This window comes from Callospermophilus lateralis, chromosome 2, assembly GCF_048772815.1.
Source record: "Callospermophilus lateralis isolate mCalLat2 chromosome 2, mCalLat2.hap1, whole genome shotgun sequence".
In the NCBI taxonomy this organism is placed as follows: domain Eukaryota; kingdom Metazoa; phylum Chordata; class Mammalia; order Rodentia; family Sciuridae; genus Callospermophilus; species Callospermophilus lateralis.
The window spans coordinates 74721160-74743007 of record NC_135306.1 but is presented as its reverse complement, the minus strand read 5'-3'; positions in this window follow the sequence as shown (position 1 = coordinate 74743007).

Below are 21848 nucleotides of genomic sequence, written 5' to 3'. Positions count from 1 at the left end.
CAGTCAGGGTTGTATAACCCAATTCTGATCAGGGAAATGTAAGTTGATGTCTCCTTGGAATTTATGAGAACAGTTTTGCTTTCCTAGTAGAATTACTAGCCTTTCTCTTTTCCCCTCTTAACTGGAAAATAGATTTGAGGCTGATACAGGAGACTCACTCTCAGGGTGAATCTTCAGGGATTGAGCTGAGAAACAAATCTACCCTACCAAAGGAGATGGCCTCGTGAGAATTAGCAGAAACACTGGAGAATGAGCTCTACAAAGATGGCAGATAGAGATTACTAGATATAGGATTTGAAGTAACTATCTGTGAAGAAATAAGAGTATTAAAAGTGCTCAAAAGAAAACATGGTTGTATAAAATGGTAGGGTTGGGTGTAGCTCAGAGCTAGAACCCATGTTTAATTGGTATGGGTGAGGTCTAGGACTCAACCCCCAAACCAAAAAAAAAAAAAAAAGGTTAATTGTGCAAGGGTATTCAGAAAGTTGGGAAATGCAGGATGAAGTTGGTTTCACATTCTTTATGGTTGGTTTCAATTTTCACTTTTTCAGATAAAGTTCCTCTAAGTATAATAATCCAAACTATTAATGTGCAAAAATACATATACAAGCTGGGCACACTGGCACAAGCCTGTAATCCCAGTGGCACAGGAGGATTTCGAGCTCAAATCTGGCCTCAGCAACAGTGAAGTTCTAAGCAACTCAGTGACACCCTGTCTCTAAATAAAATCCAAAAGAAGGGCTAGGGATGTGGCTCAGTGATTGTGTGTCCCTGAGTTCAATCCCTGGTAAACCCCCCACCACACAGAAAAACAAGACATACTATATACCCTATGGAGCATTTGTTCACCATCAGTAATGACTTTAAATCCCACATGTGGCTAGTGGCCATTGTATTTAGGTAGTTCAACTACCAAGGGTTCTATAATGTCTGGAAGCAGGGAAATAGTAAATTGTCCTTTTTTTTTCAGGTAAACAATTGGCCCATTTCTTTAAATTTGAGGTACTTTGTTTTTTTATTTTTATGTGGTGCTGAGGATCGAACCCAGGGTCTCACACATGCGAGGCGAGCGATCTACCGCTGAGCTACAAACTCAGCCCCTAAATTTGAGGTATTTACCTGAAAATATATTGAGCATTATTACTTGAAAATATAACTAACATCTGACAGAACCTTGTATCTAAAGAAATGCAATCCATAGTGTTTCCCTTTTTATCTTGATTTGCAGGAAGCTCAGTGCTAATGCTCAGTCACTGTAGGCATAATCACCCAAAACCATTAGTTTCAAACTGCTCTGGTGTGAGAGGAGAAAAACACAAGAAAATGCTCTGGGACCTAAGGGAAGTGGGCAAGTGAGGGGAACTTGCTCCCTTCCCAGCCTGCTTAAATTAACTGATTTAAATTTATGAGCTCTACAAACGACTTCATTGGATAAGACTTCTGCTTGGGTTGATTAGACCATTTGCTTCTTCCTCCCTTGAGGTTCACATTCTCTATTTTCACCTCTATTTTCATTTTATACAAATAATAGTTAGCACTTCAAGCATTTTTCTGGAAGCAGGTGAATATAAATCCTGAAGGAGTCACTGCCTCCCAGGCATGAGAGGATTCTCAAGTGTGGCTTCTGCTTGGATCCATGTAAATAAGTATGCTGCTAAATGAATCACTCATGGGAATTTCAGGTGCATTACAAGGTCCCTACAGGTCTTTTGGAGCCTTCAAAATATTTTCTAAGGCTGCCCAGAGAGTTATTTTGCTTACAGATTTGAATTTATTATGTATCTAGTAAATATTTCTGTCAAATGAAGTATTTTTGTTTTTACTTTTAAATCAATCCCCCATCCCCCATCCCCCCGAACTGGGATTGAACCCAGTGACACTCTACCAACTGAACTACACCCCCGGGGTCTTTTTATTTTTTTGAGACAGGGTCTCATAAAGGCCTCAGCGATCCTCCTCCCTCAGTCTCTTGAGTTGCTGGGATTACAGGCATGCACCACTGTGCCCCACTTCAAATCTCTCTTGAAATCAACAAAACCAAATTCTAATATTCTAAGATTTTCAATATATTTCAAAACCAGAATGTTTCCCCTGACTTTACTCTGGTCAGCTGATTTGCTCTGTTCTCCGTTATAGTATTTCCTGTGGGCTTGGTTTGAGAAATTTTTTGAAGTTTTGGAAAATAGAGGACAATGTTAGCTTGTATTCTTTGCCCCTTTTGAAAGTTTTTTTCTTCATTACCTTTTAGATAGTATTACAAAGGAATGGGTAACATTAAACATTAAATACCTTTTTTAGTGCAACAAATTAACTACTTTGAGTAATCATGTATTGGTTTATATTTTTGCACTCATGTGTATGTATTACAGGTAATCAAACTCAAGGGTTCTCTACCACTGAGTTATTCCCACAACCCTTTTTATATTCTTTGTCTTTGAGACAGAAAGGGTCTCGCTAAATTGCTGAGGCTGGCCTCAAACTAGTGATCCTCCTGCCTCAGCCTCCTGAGTTGCTAGAATTACAGGTGTGCACCACCACGCCTGGAAGGATTTTTTTTTTTTTTTGGTACTGGGGGGAATAGCATTTATTCATGTGTCTGACTGTTAAAACATAAAGAGAAGCTGGGTGCGGTGGCCCACATTTGTAATCCCAGTTATTTCGGAGCTTGAGGCAGGAGGATCTCAATTTTGAGGCCAGCTTGGGCAATTTAGCAAGACGTTATATCAAAATGAAAAATAAAAAGGACCAGGGATGTAGTTTACTGGTAGAGTACCCTTGGGTTCGATCCCTAGTGCTACAAAAACAAAAGAAAAAGAAACATTAGAAAGGAGAAAGAAATCCCTGTGTTTCACTGTTGAGATTCAAGATGGGACTACATTCTCTCTATTTCATCTACTAACCAGTGGTAAATTTTATCAGTAGAACAGCAGCGAATGCAATGTTCTTTATATTTATCAATTCCTTGTTCCTCACAGTCCAAGACATTAAGATAGATAACGTTTGTTACCACTCTTCAGAAGAAACTGAAAGTTAAAAATAAACTCAGACCAACTCCAACTATACGTTAGCAAATTTCAGAGCCAATAGTTTTACCCAAGTGTTCAGCCTATTTTTGGTGGGAAACAATCTTAGAATCAGGCTTAGTCACCATGCCTTGGGGTTGTGTACATTCGAACTCAGACCCTGAGATCTATGGGTGGTAGAGTGGCGAGTTACCATGGTCCCCGCAGTTACAGCTTTTGCAGGACACGGCAACTTGCTCATTCCTTGGCTCCTACCTCCTCTGGCTAGAGTGTTTCAGGAGGCACTAGGATAAAGTTAAAGGTGAAAATCAAACTTTTAACAGAGGCTGCGCAAAGTCAGCACATGATCCTTAATCATCTTGACTCACTGGCCAAGAACAAGGTCTCATGTGCAGAGCTGGGAAGTGGCAGGGCTACATTTCACAGAGTGTACCGGACTCATCAGCTACTATCAGGAATGCTCAAGCTTGTTTGTACCTTAAGCCCTGACAATGTCCGTGGGCTACCTGTTGTTACTCCATTGACTCAGATATCCTTCTTTGTTCCCCATAGAATTATTTATACATGGACTTTCCATAGCAATCTCACCTGCTCTAGTAATCCTCAAACTCAGCCTGTAAGCAGATCTCAAGCCTGTAGTCATTCTCTTCCATTCCTTCCAATCCATAGTCTTCTCATTGGTTAGATGATATAAAAATAGAACTCTTCCTATTTTTGAAAGTCTTCCAAGGGCAAAATTTTTGCAAAAGTTTTGTAACATTCCAACACCAAGATCAGGAAAATCCAGGTCAGGCTAAGAGATTATGAAACTGCTTCTGTTTGCCTATCACCCACTTCTTATTTATAAAGGAGTAGAGTTCAAGGTGTGGGGGGAGGGAAAATTCCTTTGAAGAGAGAGAACAGGCACTGTATATCCCTTGAAATGTAACAATCAGAGAGCTTGACTTGTGTCTGTCTAGTTTGGAGGTGGGACATAGATTCACATGAAGTTGTGTCTAGATTAATATTCGATAATAGCAGAAGAGGTGGAAGGCAGCATTTTTACTCAATGTAGGGGATTCGGGATAGGCAAAGATACAAGCTTCCCATGGATCAGATAGGAGATAAAGCTGGAATCATATCAGAAATATCCACCCAAAGATGGCAGTCCTCAGTGGTAAAGTAACCCAGCTTCTGAAGGGCTTCTTGGAAGCAGTTTGCTAAGACAGGCTTTGGGTACACTACAGATATTATAAGTAAATTGCCCCAAAGGAATCCACCTTCATCGGGGATTAAAGCAAACTCGCTCAGATGGACAGCAAACCCAAACCCAGGGTTTTCAAACTGCACTGTGAAACCAAATTAATGCACTGAGATTGACTTTAGAAAAAGAATAAATTGGAATATGATAGAAAACTATAGCATGGGTATCATTTCCTGAAACTCTTGAACTCTTGTCTGTTTTGTTTTTCTTTTTCTTTTTTTCTTTCTCCACCCCCCTTTCCCCAGCAATACTGGGGATTGAACCTAGGGTGCTCTACCATGGAGCCACATCCCCAGTCCTTTTTATCTTTTATTTTGAGGCAGGGTCTCTGTAAATTGCTCAGGTTGGCCTCAGACTTGTGATCTTCTTCCCTGTGCTGCCCAAGTCACTGGGATTACAGGTGTCCTCCCTCACACCAGACTTGCTGCAGTCTTTCTGATCAGTGTTGGTGAAAATTTTATTTTCTTTCACTGTGAATGCAGCCAAAGGAAGTTTGAAACTAGCTATTTTAATTTATTCTCCTCATGCTTGGTTGTGAAAGGATTAGGCAGCTGCAAGGGGAAGATTAGGAACAGAGCCTCTGGAGCCAGTTCAATTCTCTGCAAACCTGGGCAAGTGATCTTCTCTGTGCTTAGTGTCTTTCAGGAAAACAGCAGTGCCTACCTCACAGGTTTGTTAGGATGATTAAAGGATTAAATGAGTTGATCCATGCTAAATGCATCTAATGGTACCTGAAAGACTGTCTGTATGCAACAAGTGCTAATTATTGTTTTTGAAGTTGTGGTTATTTCTTCCCATGGCCAAAGAAAACATTGAATATTATTTATTTACTTATTGATTGTTTGATTAGTCCAGGGATTGAACCTAGGAGCACTTATCTATTGAACCACATTACCAGCCCTTTTTATATTTTATTCTGAGATAGGGTCTCACTAAGTTTGCTTAAAGCCTCAAACTTGTGATCCTCTTGCCTCAGCCTCCTTAAGTTTAAAGGCACAGAAAATTTTCTTCCCTAGAATATTTGCAGAGATGCCAGTTTGGTTTAGCACAAGACAATGATTTGTGTGACTAAATAGACCATATTTATGGAGCAACTATTGTGTGTGGCACTCTGCTATGTGATTGGGCTAACAAATGTAATAAGATAATGTCCCCAACCTTGAAGTCTCCCAGAGAAATTCGGATTTATTTTTACTATATATCCATCATCCCCATGGTTGCTTCACATATTTTAAGTCTCTAGGAAGTACACATTGAGTGCATTTCTATGGAAGGAATCATGTACCCTCTTTACCTCAAGTGGATGAAGTAAATAAGGGATTATCAGGCCTGTTTGTCTTTATTAGTACCTTGGAGATGTAGAAAATAGAACAACACAGGAGACTTCTGTACATGCCAAAGGATTCTAAAAGTCTACATTTGAGGAAAGATGAATTTGCTCTTGTAGATGTCCTCTGTTATTTCTTTCATGTTGTTTATTGAAAAAGAGTTTCTAGGGAAAGAATGAGAAAGGAAACAGATGGCTTGAAAACGGAGAAAGACCTTTCGGATTTCTTCTCTCTTTGTTGCTTAGAACAGCTGACAAAGAATCAGGAAAAGCGGAAAAAAAGGTGGGGAGCATGTGTGTCTTCCTTAATCGTTCACGTGTCCTTGTTCCAGCCCAGCATTCCAGCTCTGTAGACAGCTCTGATGTCCCAACCCAGGGAGGTCAGTCCGGGTGAGCACGCCAACCCTGCCTCCCACTCCCTGTCCTAAAGCATGACAAAGACTTCCAAGCAGGTTACACGTGAGGTTAACCCACACACAGGGTGGTTTGTTTCTTGTTTTTGTTTTTTAGCATAAAGAAAGTGAAAACCTAGAGCCAGAAAAGACTGGTTAGGGTCATGGTGAAGCCTTCCTGACTCATTACATTGGAAGAAATATAAGAGCTCTATAGAGCTGCACTTGGGTGAGGCCCAATGTTAGGTTGAGAGAGAGAGAGAAAAAAAAAAGTTAACTACCTGCATGATGGGCCCAGTGGCCCATGCCTGCAATCCCAATAACTTGGGAGGCTGGAGGATCACAAGTTTGAGGCCAGTTTCAGCAACTTAGTAAGGCCCTAAGCAATTTAAAGACCCCAACCCCCAATAAAAAAATGCTGGGGATATGATTACACTTCAATTGTTGGGCACATTTCCAAATTTATAAATCAAACCAATCACAGCCAGCCACATATATTATCTCAAATAACTTGTTCAGTGTCACATGGAGCTAAGATAAAATGAAGAGACTCTGGATGTGAGGACAATGTTTCCATTAAGCTTTTTATGTCTTCCATATCAAGCCATCTTTCTCAGTGTATTCCTTGTATCCACATGTTTTGTAGATCTTAAAGAACTCCTCAAAATTACCATTTTTGGAATCTTTGACCTATTGGGAGTGAAGGTAGAGGTTGTAGCAGATGCCTTTTGCAAGAAATGTTGTTGCTCTGAATGTACTGACACATAGGTTTTGCTCCATGAATGTGTCACATGGCCAGTTGCACAAGGCCTCATACTTAGAAGGGCCTCAAGCTTAGTTCAGGGCCTTGCTGCTGCCATCTTGAAATTCTTAAATTTAACACTGGGTCCCCCAAGTTATGTAGCCTCTCCCAAATGACCTGGTTAGTTTTCTGAGAAACCAAATCCAGATGGTTGACCTAGAAATCTTATTTTCTATCAATATCTACAGTATAAGTGGCATGCCTGCCGAGGATGGACAAGAGGTGAATAAGAAAATAACATTGGTGTGGCAATTCACAACCTACAGCAGACTTCTACTTGTATTCTCTCTTTAATCCTCATGAGCAAGTATCAGGAGGCAAAAAAGTCTATTTAAGGCCATCAGAAACCCACCAGTAGGGGATGAAATGGATTTAACAAGCAAATAGTTCTCTTAAAAGGCTCTTTAAAAGTGAAAAACAATGTCCTATTTTTCATAGGGCAGAGAAACTATCCAGATGTTATACAGCTGTGCTGCAAAGGAAGTTACAGATGCAATAGGACATTACATGGAGTTCAGCCAAAGGGATCATGAAGAATAAGCATTCCAATCCTAGGCTGAGGAATAGAGAGATGTTGTTCTTGGAGCACCCAGGAGCACTGGTCACAAAAATCCTTCCTGATCCCTCACAGTCCAGGGATGTGTGTAAAAATCTAGTTGAAAATCTAGTAAAAATCCTTTGTCAAGGATTCTCCCTTGATCGAGTCACTTTCCAATTAGCAATTTGATTGATGTCTGTATCTCTTTGTTCCAAGAACCAGATCAATACTGGAAATACTGCTTAAGCCATCTTTATAAACTTGCTGGCCTGAGACCTGCATTCAAGAACCCAGGCCAAATACAACCTTTTGAAAACTCTGCAACACCCAGTCTCTCTCTTTTTAAAAATTTTTCTATTTTCTTCCACTTAGTTGTCTGACCTTCTGATCTTCAGCCCCTGCCTTCCCTGTTTACCCAGGCCCAGCTCCCTCTTGAGTCCAAAGTCCAGGCAATTGCTGCTTCCTGCAAGGTGCTGATTGAGTGGACTCAAGTGGAGGAAGATTCTGAGCTGCAGCATTGTCCTTAGTGTGGCATACTTAATACTTTGAACTAAAGGACAGTGGCAGGGCTCACAGGGGCCTCAGGATCTTCTCCTGCTCTTCTGTCTCTCACCCTCCAAAACACCAGAATACTCCTTCCCCAAGGAAGGTCATAAAAACAAGCACCTTTTTCCCTAAATCAGTCTTAAAAACTAGAATTCTTACCCTAACCTCCCCACTTGCCTTTTTGTCTAGGAGATGGCCTTAAAGATAGTTTTTCACTTACTCTTTTTTTTTTTTTTTTTTTAAAGACAGAGTGAGAGAGTGAGAGAGAGAGAGAGAAGTTTATTATTTATTTTTTAGTTTTTGGCGGACACAACATCCTTGTTTGTATGTGGTGCTGAGGATCGAACCTGGGCCGCACGCATGCCAGGCGAGTGTGCTACCGCTTGAGCCACATCCCCAGCCCTTTGACTTACTCTTATGCAGTAGTAGACGTGATATTATGATATATATAAGTACTTGGTTTTTGTCACAGTTCCTGGCTCATAACTCCCTCCCCAACACAGACCACAGGAAGTAGAACTTTTCTTCTTCAAGGCAATACATAGGAACTCTAATCTTCTCCCACCTTTCTGTCTTGGAGCTTGCCATAATGAAATTCTGGTTGTGTGTGGTAGTGCACACCCCAGCAACTTGGCAGGCTGAGGCTAAAAAGATTGCAATTTTAAGGATATCCTCAACAATTTAGTGAGGCCCTAAGCAACTTAGTGAGACCCTGTCTCAAAACAGGGCTGGGGATGTTGCTCAGTGGTAAGTTGCCTCTGGGTTCAATCCCCAGTGCCCCAAATAAATAAATAAAAAAGAAATCCTCTAATTTACCCTTGTCTGATAGCAGGTTACAACCTGCTTCTCATTCCAAAGGGTCCTGCCAGTACCCTAGACAGGGGAGTGTTGCATAGTGAAGCCAAGGATGCAGAGGCAGATAGGCTTTGCTGGATTCCCCACCCAGTCTATCAAAATTGGATCACACCCTAGGAAGGCTTGCTGTGAGATAAGAAGGTCTTGAAAAGAATGTGGTAAGGAGGGAAATGGGGAGGGGGAGCTGGCCACTTCCCTAATCTCCAGTCCTTAGGAGAAGGTCTGAACAGAGTGAACTTGGAGTAAAGGAATGTACTTTTAAAACATCAGAAGAAATTTACCTGCACTGCAGACATGCAGCCTATCCTATACCTTCCCCCAGGTCACAGACATGGGACAGCCCTCCATTGTATTCCAGCTGCCTCTGAGAAACAAGTAATAAATGTCCCAAACTTCTTCATTGAGTCTTTCAAGTTCTTTCTTCAGAATTGGAAAACAGTATGCTGGGTCTTTGCAACCCTGAGGTTGAAAGGTTTTCTATGCTTTAATCTTGCCTATGCAATTAACTCTTCTTTATTTGGTACTGGGAAAATGTTCTACTACTGAGCAAACATCCCCAAAACTTTTTATGTTTTATTTTGAGATACGGCATCACTAAGTTGCTGAGGCTGGTCTTGAACTTCTGATTCTCCTACCTTAGCACACCCCTCCTCCACCCCCACCCCCAGTAGCTGGGATTACAGGTGTAAAGTCCTTGCTTAGCATCTGGATGGCCATTTTAAGAAAAACTTTCACTTGCTCGCCCAACATCATTTCTGAGAAAGACCTACCACCCCCTCATACCAACACAGCCCCCCTCCATTCTTTCCCACCCAAGGGCATATCACCACTCCCTCATACCAATTCTACCCTTAACCACCAGCATTAGGACCCACCTGGCTCTAATCCCTGAGCCTGCCCCATAAAGTCCCAAACCCCAAGTCTGTTTTGTCTCTCTCCTTCTGTGGAGAGATGTGCCTTTATTTGTCAGCTCTGACAAATAAACTCTAGTGTGTATCTCTGCCTGGTCTCCGTCTTTCATTTCTGGCTCGCCCCTCCCAATCCCACACTTTCCTTTCAACAGGTGTGTGTTACACTAGGCTTACAATGAAATCTTTATAAAAAGTCGTAAGTGTAAAGGACGATGGAAAAGCTCCATAAACTTAACAAGCCAAAACAACTGTTTACCTGTCCAAGGACTGTAGCGGCCAGTTGCAGAAGAAAAGGGAGGAAAGGGAGGAGAGGGAGGGAGGGGAGGGAGGAGGGAGGGGGAGGGGGAGGGGGGAGGGAGGGAGGGGGGAGGGGAAGGGGAGGGGAGGAACAGGGAGGAGAGAGAGAGAGGAGAGAGGGAGGGAGGGGGGAGGGGGGGAGGGAGGGAGGGAGAGAGAGAGGGAGGGAGGGGGGAGGGGGGGAGGGAGGGAGGGAGAGAGAGAGGGAGGGAGGGAGGGGAGAGAGAGTAGAAGAGAGTAAGAGAACAAACACTAACAGGGTATTGATATTTATGGGCTCAACGCAGGATGAGGAGGAGCAAGGCGAGTGGGCTGTTACTTCTTCATTGGCTGAGAGTTGGAGCCACTTCAGGGATTGGAGGTGTGCCATTCACAGGGATTGGAGGTGATAGTTCCTGCGCCATTCAGTGCCTCACGTGAAAGAATTCCCCACGCAAAGACACTTCCCAGGGAGAATTCCAATTTTATTGCAAAAAGCTGTGTGCTTATATAGAACTAAGGGGGAGATGGTAGGGCTTAGATAAATGGCAGGCAACCCGTTTATTGGCAAGTTCTTCCAGATATCAGCTCCAGAGCTCAGGAATTAGTTCTCATTGGAGCTAAGGTTCCCCGCTAGCGAGATTTGAAATTGGTGCGGGGGGGGGGGGGGGGGGGGGGGGGGGAGTTCACACGGGCGGGAAATTTTTGTGCCACTGCAGAGAAGAAGAAGGTAGGAAGAAGAGGTCCTTAGGCGCCATGTTGGGTTTTTTCCCTGGGGTATGGCTGCCGTTTATACTTTTCCCAACATCACGGACCTGAACTCCCGGAAGAGAAGCGCTCCGGGCGTCATCTTTACCAACAGTAAGGCCCACTTTTCTGACCCTGTTCTCAGGATGCTATTCAAATCCTGTATCTTGAGGATTGACTTTCCCTTCCCTCCCTACACCCTCCCTTCTTTCCTTCCTTCTTCATGATACTAGGGATTGATCTCAGGGGTGCTTTTCCAGTGAGCTACACCCCCAGCCCTTTTTTATTTTTTATTTTTGAGACAGTCTCATTAAGTTGCCCAGGCTGGTCTTGAACTTGTGATTCTCCTGACTCAACCTCCTCAGTCACCGGGAGTACAGGAATAGGCCACTATATCTGGCTCCTAAGTATTTTTCTAAAAGGATTCAAAATAGAAGTGACCTTAGAGAAAGCCTAGATCACTGTTCTCCTTTTCCAAAATGTTCTCAGTACATTCCTGATTAGCCCGTGGCCGTGTAGCCAAAGTCCTAACACGTGAGCTAACATAACTGAGGAAGACAGAGGGGTTTACAGGGCAAGCATGCTGCTGCTGGGTGCTGTGGCACACGCCTGTAGTCCCAGTGACTGAGAAGGCTGAGGCAGGAGGATTGCAAGTTCCAGGGTAGCCTCGGCAACTTGGTGAGGCCTTAAACAACTTAGTGGGACTCTGTCTCAAAATAAAAATAAAAAGGGCTAGGAATGTTGCTCAGTGGTTAAATGCCCTTGGGTAAAATCCCCAGTATAAAACAAAACCAAAAACTCTTCTGGTGGAATGGAGCCATGATCATTTTACAGAAAGTGAAAATTACTGGGAGATAAACAGATCTCATGAGAGGCCACCGTTTTAAATTTACAGCCCTTTTGCCAAAACTTTTGATCATTTCAACAAAGTATGAATTTTATCTTCTTCTTGTTTGGGAACAAATCAGTGTTTGGATTTCTGAAGAAGTAGTCTCCAGTTTCTATCTGCTGAGAAATCAAGTAAGGAAATCCAGTTCATGATCTGGTTACTCAAAACCACACATTAGAGTCTATTTGCTTTTCAGAGGAGAAAAGGACAGTATTGTTAAAAGGAGTGAGTGGGTGTGTCGTTTTTAGAGAAGGTGGAGTCTACTATTCTCTTTCTCATGTAATCTTGCTTCACAAATCCTGTCCTAATATGTGGGCTCCTGGGAGGAGACCAGCTAACCCTGCTACCAAGGGTATTTGATATCTGAGAGGGGAAGGGAGGAGAGAAATAAAAGGGCTGAGTTCCAGGTGTGTGGCACATTTTACTCATTCATTCCTCATGATGTTTCTCAGCAACCTGCAGAGGTCTGGAGTGCATTTTCTACTCATAATGAAGAATCAGAGTAACTTTGTAATTTGCCTGAGATTCCATATATTTTTTTTTTTTTTTTTTTTGCTGCAATTGAATCCCAGGAATCTTTAATCCCCAAACTCATGATATGTCCATTATGTCAAACCATCTTTATAAATATGAATATATCCCAGCAACTTGGAGGCTGAGACAGGAGGATCACAAGTTCAAGGCTAGCCTGGGTCATTTATTGAGGTTGTGTCTCAAAATTAAAAAATAAAGCTGAGTGCAACAGCACACACCTGTAATCCCAGCAGCTGGGGAAGCTAAAGCAGGAGGATTGTGAGTTCAAGATCAGCCTCAGCAATTTAGCAAGGCCCTAAGCAACTCAGCAAGTCCCTGTCTCTAAATAAAAAATATTAAAAAGGCCTGGGGATGTGACTCAGAGGTTAAGCACCCTGGGTTCAATTCCTGGTACAAAAAATAAAAAATCAAAAGATCTGGGGATGTAGCTCACTGGTAGAGTGCCACTGGGTTCAATCCCCAGACTAGTTGAAAAAAAAAATATAGGGATGATATCCTAATCATGGTATTTTCCACCAAAATTTTAAAAAGAGAAGATCTTTATACTTAGAATGGTTTATGAAAAAAACAGTACGAGATGTCATCATTGAAACTGAAGTATACTTCACCAAGCTGGTATTGGGCCAGTGTCTATGGACACTGGTGAATCTTTCCCACTTTCCAGGATCACTGATGCCCATGGGCAAGAGGAGGAAATGATATGGGAAAAGAAAGTAGAGTCCATCAAAGACACTCCTTAATACTTTTGCCTTGTCCCTACTAGTTGCAAGGCTGGCCCATAGACTAGGGTCCTCATCATGTTTAGTTGAGGATGACCTGTAATTCTAAGTTCTAACTAAAAGTGCCTATGGTTTTTTTTTCTTTCTTTCTTTTTTCTTTTCTTTTTTGGTACCAGAAATTGAACCTAGGGACACTGAACCACTGAGCCACATCCCCAGCCCTTAATATTTTTTATTTTGAGAGAAAGTCTCACTAAATTGCTGGGATCACGAGACTGCACCTCTGAGCCTCCTCTATCGTTTCATAGGAGAGTCAAGCTAGGATCTTGTCTTCTACCATAACTCAGCTCTGAAGATTGTTTTAGTCATTTCTGTCAACTTTTTCTCTAAAAATTTGTCTTGGTAGCTATTTTCTAACAGTCCTGCCTATCTTTGTGTTTCAGTGGTTTGCTTCCCCACCCTCATGAATTATTGCAATGCTTACTTTCTGTCATATTGTGGTTATTTGTACACTAATCTGTTTTTCCACCTCAGTATTAAGTTCTCCAGGGAGCAGACAACATGTCTTGTTTATCTTTGCTTTCTACAGCAGAGCTTGCATAATCCACATAGGTGTTCAATTTTAATTTCAGAAATACACTCAAAATGGCAGTGCACATAAACTTTTATATCTTGTTGATTATTATATGTAACTGTTATAGCATAGTTTGTATAGTTTTTAAAACTTATCTTTAAAGTGTTGTAAAGTACTTTAAATTATAAACAAAAATTAACTTTTTTGTGAAAGCTTTCATTCTACCTATAATATTTTACAATGTGGAATGGGTGAAATAAAAAAAAAAAATTTAAAGACTCTTGGTACATTTTACTACATTGATTTCCAAAAATTTTATTGGCTATGGTAGGCAGAACCCTAAAGTAGCTCCCCAAAGTTACCTATCCTAAATAAGCCCCAGCACTGACCATGATGACATGTCGTAGCTAGAGGGAGATTATTGGCGTGGGCCTCACCTATTCACTTGAACCCTTTATAAGCAAAAAGTTTGGCTGGGGATATAGCAATGTAGAGTATTTGCCTACCATGCATAAGGCCCTGGGGACAATTCTCAGTACCCACCCCCTCAACATACAGGAAAAAAAAAGTTTTTTTTTAATTAACTGGTGCTAGAAGAGAACATCTGAAAGATTCAGAGTATGAAAAAGATTCAATGTACAATTGCTAGCTTTGAAGAAGAGAGTCTATTCAGAAGACCAGAGCTGCCTCTAGTGTCTGAAAGACCCCTAGCTGTCAAACAAAAAATTCTCATTCTAAAGCCCTGAACCCCTGAATGTGCTGGGTGCAGAGGTGCATGTCTGTAATCCCAACGATTTGGGAGTCTGAGGCAAGAGGATCTCAAGTTCAAAGCCAGCCTTAGCAATGTAGTCAGGATAAAGCAACTCAGCGAGACCCTGTCTCTAAATAAAATACAAAAAAGGACTGAGGATGTGGCTTAGTGGTAAGCACCCCTGGGTTCTATCTCTGGTACCAGTACCAAAAACCAAAAATAAAACCTCCGAATGTACAAACACCTGAATACCTTGGATAGCAGTTCTTCTGCAGAGCTTCAGGTTAAGAACCCAGCCTGACTGACACTGGAATTTTGTGGCCCTCCCCGGCTCCATGAGGCTCTAGGTAAAGAGCTCAGAGCCACCAGATCTCCTGAGCTAGAAAATGTGAGATTAAATGTTGTTTTAAGCCGCTAACTGTGTGGCAGTTTTTTTGTTTGTTTGTTTGTTTTTGTGTGTGTGTGTGTGTAGCAATGGATAAAGAATACATTAGCTTATTGTATTAGCAAGGACAGTCAGCCCTTGATATTCATAGGTTCCACAGAACCAACCAACTGCAGATTGAAAATATTCAGAAAAAAAATGTGGCTGTACTGAACTTGTGCAGAATTTCTTTTTATCATTATTCCCTAAAGAATACAAGATAGCAATTATTTACGTAGCACTTACATTGCATTAGGTATTATAAATTATCTAGAGATGATTCAAATTCTAAGGGAGGACATGGGTAGGTTATGTTCAAATGCTGTGCCATTTTATATCAAGTTTCTGAGCATCTGAGGATTTGATATCCACAGTGGGTCCTGGAAGCAATCCCCAAGGATATCAAGGGATGACTGTAATACATGAAATTGTCCATGTCACTGCAGGAAATACTGAAGAGAACCCCAGAATTGTGTGTTGTAATTAAAAGTCTTTGTTAAGAAGCTGTTTAACATTTATTTTTGTTTGTTGCTGGTGGAAGTAAGCAAAAAAAGAAAAACACATATTTTTCTTTTTCTCTTTTCTCTCTTTTTTTTTTTTTTTTGGATGGGGGCTGGGGGGTGGGCAGGTGTGGTGGCATATGCCTATAATCCCAGGGACTTGGAAGTCTGAGGCAGGAGGATCACAAGTTCAAGTGTAGCCTCAGCAAGTTAGCAAGACCCTTACAACTTAGCAATATCCTTTCTCAAAATTAAAAATAAAAAGTGCTAGAAATATAGCTCAGTGGTAAAGTTTCCCTGGATTTAATCCCCAGTACCAAAGGAAAAAGAAATCAAATTATAAAAATGTATTTTATCAATTTATATTTTGGTACTGGGGATTGAACCCAGGGGCACTTTACCACTGAGCTACATTCCCAGCCCTTTTCATTTATTTATTTATTTCAAATTTTAAGATTAGGGTCTCCCTAAATTGCCTAGGATGGCCTCAAACTTGAAGTCCTTCTACCTCAGCCTCCTACCTCTCTACAATTGCAGGTGTGCCCCCATGTACTCAGTTTATTAAAACCCTTAGTTAAATAAATTTTATATAAAACCTGGGAAACATGCCCCCTAAACTCATTGCTTCCTAACCATTTTACATTTAATATTATTTATGCTTTCAAAATTGTTTGTGTCTAAGGCATTCGTGTGGCAGAAATTCAGTGCAATTGTTTTTGTCTTTGTATTTCTTCCTAATACCAGGGGAAGTGATATCATCTTTGAAGCTTGAAATTGGTCATTATAGGAATATTTACATCATGGAAACTAGCAGTTGCCTTTTCTGAGCCATTAAGATGTCACGAAAGCTTTCCTGAGTCTTGCATCAGAAATGGAGTCTTCTTCCTTTTGGGTAAGGACCCAAGAGAATGAAAAGTCAGGCACAGCTGGCAGACATCTGGCTAATGTGAGGAGACAGCTCCAGGGAGAATGGACAATGTCGAAAAAAAGGAGAGAGGGAGACGGAGATAAACAGGACCTGGCAGCGTGGTCTGACCCCATCTCCAGCAGTGCCGGATCCTACCTCTAATCCTACGCTCTTTAATTAAGTGAGCTAATAAATTCATTTTGCATTTATGTATTTATTGTTCCGCAGTGCCGGGGCTTGAGCCTAGAACCTCTCACATGCAGGCAAGTGCAACTGTGTTATATCCCCACCTTCTTTTTGTATTTAAGTCAATTTGGGTTAAATATTTTATCATAATTAAAACTAGCATAAATTATATAGCAGAATTTGTATCCAGTCCAGAATTATACTACTAGCCACCCAAACAGGCCTCACTGAGAGCAATAACTTAGAGGAAGGATAATTCTCCTGACCTCAATTTTGTCCTGATCTTGTGTTATCTATAATCCTCTCTTTTATAAACATATGTTTGCTTCATTTAATAAGCCTTATATCATTTCCCTTGCAGTCTGGGATTTGTTCTTCTCACTGAAACCTTTTTGTTGGAATGGCAGGCATGTTTTTTTAAGGTACTGGTGATTGAACTCATGGGTGTTTTATCACTGAGTTAAGTCCCCAAATCTTTATTTTAAACTTTGAGCCAAGGTCTCACTAACTTGCTTAGGGCCTTGCTAAATTGCTGAAACTTGCCTCAAACTTGCAATCCTCCTGCCTCAGTCTCCAGGGTAGCTGGGATTACAGGCCTGTACCATCATGCCTGGTGAGTGGTGGGAACTTTTATCAGGTGATCTAAAAGCTATTCTGCCTTACCTTCTTCCATGATAATGAAATCAGTTTTATAGAGAGTGGTTGGTCAAGCTCCCAAAGAGGAGTCAGGACTGTTCTAAGCTGTCCAGGTCATCTTGTTGTGCTTTATTACCTACTTGCTTTCCTGTCTTCCTTACAGTTAAGTGTGGCTAGGTGACCTAGTTCTAGAATCTACTCTTAGCTCAGAAGGCAGACATATGCAATCAATCTCTTTTCTGTAATCACTCAATGAATATTTTTATATGTACTATGTGTGCTGGTGTGAGGGCTGTGGAGATGAGCAAAACAATCTAATCCTTACAGCCTTGGACTGTAGCCTTTTGGCCACCATGTGCGCCCACTTGGTCCACTTTAATTTAGACACTTTGAGTATCATCCTTTGATCTTCCCTTCCTCCTTTGAAAAGAGGGGCCATATTATCTGCCTTGTAGCATCTTTTTTCATGTTTGTGACTTTTTTCCCCCCTACATCTGATGGCAAAGCAAGGTAGATATCAATGGCTGGAAAAAGGAAGCCACAAATATATTTAAATTTTGTTTATTCATTATCAGAGTGCCTACCAAGTTATCATATCTTTGTTTTTTTTTTTTTTTGTGGGGGGTGGATGGGGTGGTAAGGAGGATTGAACTCAGGGGCACTCAGCCACTAACCCTCATTCTCAGCCCTATTTTGTATATTATATAGAGACAGGGTCTCACTGAGTTATTTAGAGCCTTGCTAAATTGCTGAGGCTGGCTTTGAAATGGAGATCCTCCTACTTCAGCCTCCCGGGCTGCTGGGATTACAGGTGTGTGCCACCATACCCGGCAAATTATCATGTCTTATTGATGTGTGCTGACCAAGTTAGAGCTAAAGGCCACAACATGCATACATTGATTGCATTCTTGTGTTTCTTTTTAAATATTTTCTACATTTTTAATATTTTCTGTTTACATTTCATATATGTCAGTATGAAACACATTATTATATATTTCAATTGATGGCACCTAAACTTGATTCCTTCTTAGACTGTATGCCGAGCAATTTCTTTTTACATGAATTCTAAAATAGACCATGTTATCAGAATAGATCTTGAAAGGTATTCCCAATGTCAAAAGTGTGTATTATGTCTTTAGTAATTTTCCTAAATAACAAGGTTTTTGTTGTTGTCGTTGTTGTTTGTACTCAGGATTGAATCCAAGAGGGCAGGGGTTCTACAACTGAGCTACATCTCAGTCCTTTTTATTTTATTTTGAGACAGGATCTCATTAAGTTGCCCAGGCTGGCCTTGAACTGTAGCCTGTTGGCTACCATGTGCGCCCACTTGGTCCACTTTAACTTAAGACACGTTGAGCCTCCCTTCCTCCTTTGAAAAGAAGGGCCATATTACCTGCCTTGTAGCATTTGTGTGTAAGGATTAAATGAGATTAAACAAGTGAAGTGCCTAAAAATGGGGCCTGGCCCATGGGAAACTTGAGTCAGCTGTTAGATGTAGCGATTTATTAAAAATAAAGTTTGGGCTGGGGATACAGCTCAGTTGGTAGAGTGCTTGCTTTGCATGCATAAGGCCCTGGGTTCAATCACTAGCAACACACACACACACACACACACACACACACACACAAATCAAGTTACAGCCAGATGGGATGGTGCTGGCCTGTAATCCCAGCTGCATAGGAAACTGAGGCAGGATGATTACAAGTTGAAGCCAGCCTCCCATTTAGTAAGACTTAGTGGTAGAGTACTTGCCTACTACGTCCAAGGCCCTGGATTAGATCCCTAGACGTGGTGGTAGTTGCTCTCTGTCTTTTCTTTTACAACTAGATTGAAAGTTCCTTGAGGACCAAGATCAGATATATCCCATTCACGGTTGTTCACCCAGTAACTAGGACCGTGTTTGGCACATGATAGACATTTACATGTGTGTATGTGTGGTACTGGAGATCGAAACCAGTGACTCACATACGTAAGGCAAGTGTTCTACCACTGAGCTACATTTCCCCCTCACCCCCTAAGGTATAGACAGAGGTTCATTTAGGAAAGTAGATAGATATTCATTGGGAGAAAGCTCAAAGAAGATGCCTTTGGGGTAAAACAAGCAATACATATTCAAGGGAGAACTTAGGCCACCACCAGAGGGAAACGGAGCTCCAGTCTTAAAATTGTGTGATAGGATCCTGCTAAGTTTCTGAGCCTGGCCTTGAACTTGTGATTCTCCTGTCTCAGCATTCTAAGCAGCTGGGATCATAGGCATGTGTCATCACAACTGGTTGGAATTTTCCAGCTGGTAAAGGTACACAAAGAAGATTGCAAGAATGGTGAATGATATGCACCCAAGACGTGGGCTAATTTGATAGTATGGTGAAGAACCTAGAAGCAAGTCAGTACCATTGAGCTATACAAAGGGAAGCTAGAAAGTAATGAGGGGCTAGGATTTTATAGGTGATAAATTTAGAATCAAACAATGGCAATATGTTGCAAAGTTGTCAGGTTTTTTGTACCAGGGATTATTGAACCCCTGAGGGTGCTTCACCACTGAACTGCATCCTCAGCTCCTTTTTTGTTTGATTTAGAGATGGTCTTGCTAAGTTGCTTAGTCCTCCATTAATTGCTAAGGCTGGCTTTGAACTTGCAATCCTTCTGCTTTGGTATCCCAAGTGCTGGGATTAAAGGCATGTGCCATTGTGCCCTCCTGTTGCGAAGTTTTGCGTGTCATAATTAGAATAGGTGATAAGGGAGCCTGAATGGGATGATCTGATGGATCTTAGAAACAACCTTTGTACAGGAAGAGGAAATATTGGGAGATAAGGAGATTGAAGTTCATCCATAATTCAGGTGGAAGTCCCAGTGGTCTCATGAAAAAGGTGTTGGCCTGACTAAGGCAATAGTAACGGAGCTGAAAGACATTTAGACTGATTTTTAGGAGAGAAAATCCAGATTGATAAGACTAGTCTAATCATTGGATATAGGTATATAAAAAGGAGAAAAATCAGAACTCTTTTATTTTGCATCTCTTTCTTGGTAAATCATAATACTAAGCAAATAAAACATTTGCAAAAGCAGTCTCTTAATAAGCAAGTGTAGTTGGGCAGGGTGAAATCCCCATCACATGGGAGGCTAAGGCAGGAGGATCACAAAGTTGAGGCCAGCTTCAGCAATTTAATGAGGGCCTGCAAAACTTAGGGAGAACCTGTCTCAAAATAAAAATTAAAAAAAAAAAAAAAAAAGACTGGGACATGGCTCAGTGGTTAAGTGCCCCTGGGTTCAATTCCCAGTACCAAAAAAAAAAAAAAAAAAGAGAGAGAGAGAGTCTTCATAGCATCACCTGGTCTTAATTTCATTTATTTACACTTTTAAAATTGCATTCCATGAATCAGAACCTTTTAAGCTCTTATCCAGTTTTTTAGTATATTTCCAGATTTTGAGGATTCTCTTAGTATTTCCAAGTTATTTGCAAACAAAACCAAAGGTGACATTGTTTTCCAACCACATATTTATCTATTAAGACAGTTGTAAGCATAATTTTCAAAAGAAGTGAGAGAATAATGTGGCATGATTAAGCACAAACTTGTCAAACTTGCCAGTAGATAAGCACTTGTGTTCTTTTCACTTCAGGTCACATAGAAGAAGAGCACAATTTTTCTTAGTGTTCAAGGTCATCACAACCTTGTTCAACCTTTAACTGCATATCATAGACTTTTCTTGGAAAACAATTTCCAGGCTATTGAAAAAAAATGTCCAACTCAGTCTATCACGGTTTTAAAATTATCAAGGAACATGAACAACACAGTATAAGCAAAATTACTTGTTTCTGTAGGTTAACTCTGTACGCTGCAATGGATAAGAAAATTCTCCCATTGATATGATGATTTTCTTACAAGCATTTTTAAGAAGAGAACTATCAGGACTTTAAATGGATTTTGAAGAGCTAATTTTAAATGATTAAAATTTTGGAAAGCATATCATATGTATGTATGATACAGAGGACCTCTGAAATTATTCTTTTTATTTTAGTATTGAGGATTGTACCCAGAATCATTTTACCACTGAGTTACACCCCAAGCCCTTTTTATCTTTTATTTCGAGACAGGGTCTTGCTGAGTTGCTTAGAGCCTTGCTGAGTTGCTGAGACTGGCTTTGAACTTGCAATATCCTACCTCAGCCTCCCAAGGAAGTGTAGCCTCATTGGAATCACAGTTCTGAACCTGCACCTGGCTCTGAAGAATTTTTTAAAGACAAGGTCACAAACCACAGCCAAATCTGACCCACCACCTGTTTTTGTATTTCTGTGAGCTAAGAATAATTTTTATATTTCTAAATGGTTAAGAAAAATCAAAAGAAGAATAATATTTCATGATGTGTGACACTTATCTGAAATTCAAATTTCAGTGTCCACGAATAAAGTTTTATTGGAACACAGTCTTCCCATCCACAGGGTAGTGGCTGCTTTCACACTACCATGGGAGAGTCCAACAGTTATAGTAGAGATCTTTTAGCCCACAAGGCCTGAAGTAGTAACAAAAATCTGGCTCTTTCCAGGGAAAGCTTACTAACCCTAAGAACTTTCCTCTGAAGAAACACAAGCCTTCAGTAAACGCAAGTCTTCTTCATCAAAATTTCCCATGTCTGTGTCACATTGTTTAAAAAATATATGAATTTAGTGAATGAAAATCATACACTTCCTAGAAGGAGATCGATGTCATAGAATACAATAATAGACATGTTTATTATATTTAGGATGCTTATTTTCCCATCTTATGTTAGTGGAGCATATTTATTAGAAACATGCACTTTAGGGTCACACTTATTGTTTGGAGTTTGGTGAGCTTTCTGTGACCTTGAACTAGTGATTTAGCCTCTTTTTTTGGTACTGAGGATTGAACCCCGGATGCTTTACCACTGAGCTAGTCCTTTTTTTAAGAAATAATTTTTATTTTGAGATAGGGTATCACTAAGTTGCCCTAAGGCTGGCCTTGAACTTAATCTTCTTTTCTGAGCCTCCCTGGGATTATAGGCATGTGTCACTATGCCCAGCCCTGTGACTTAGCCTTTTGTAAGCCTCAGG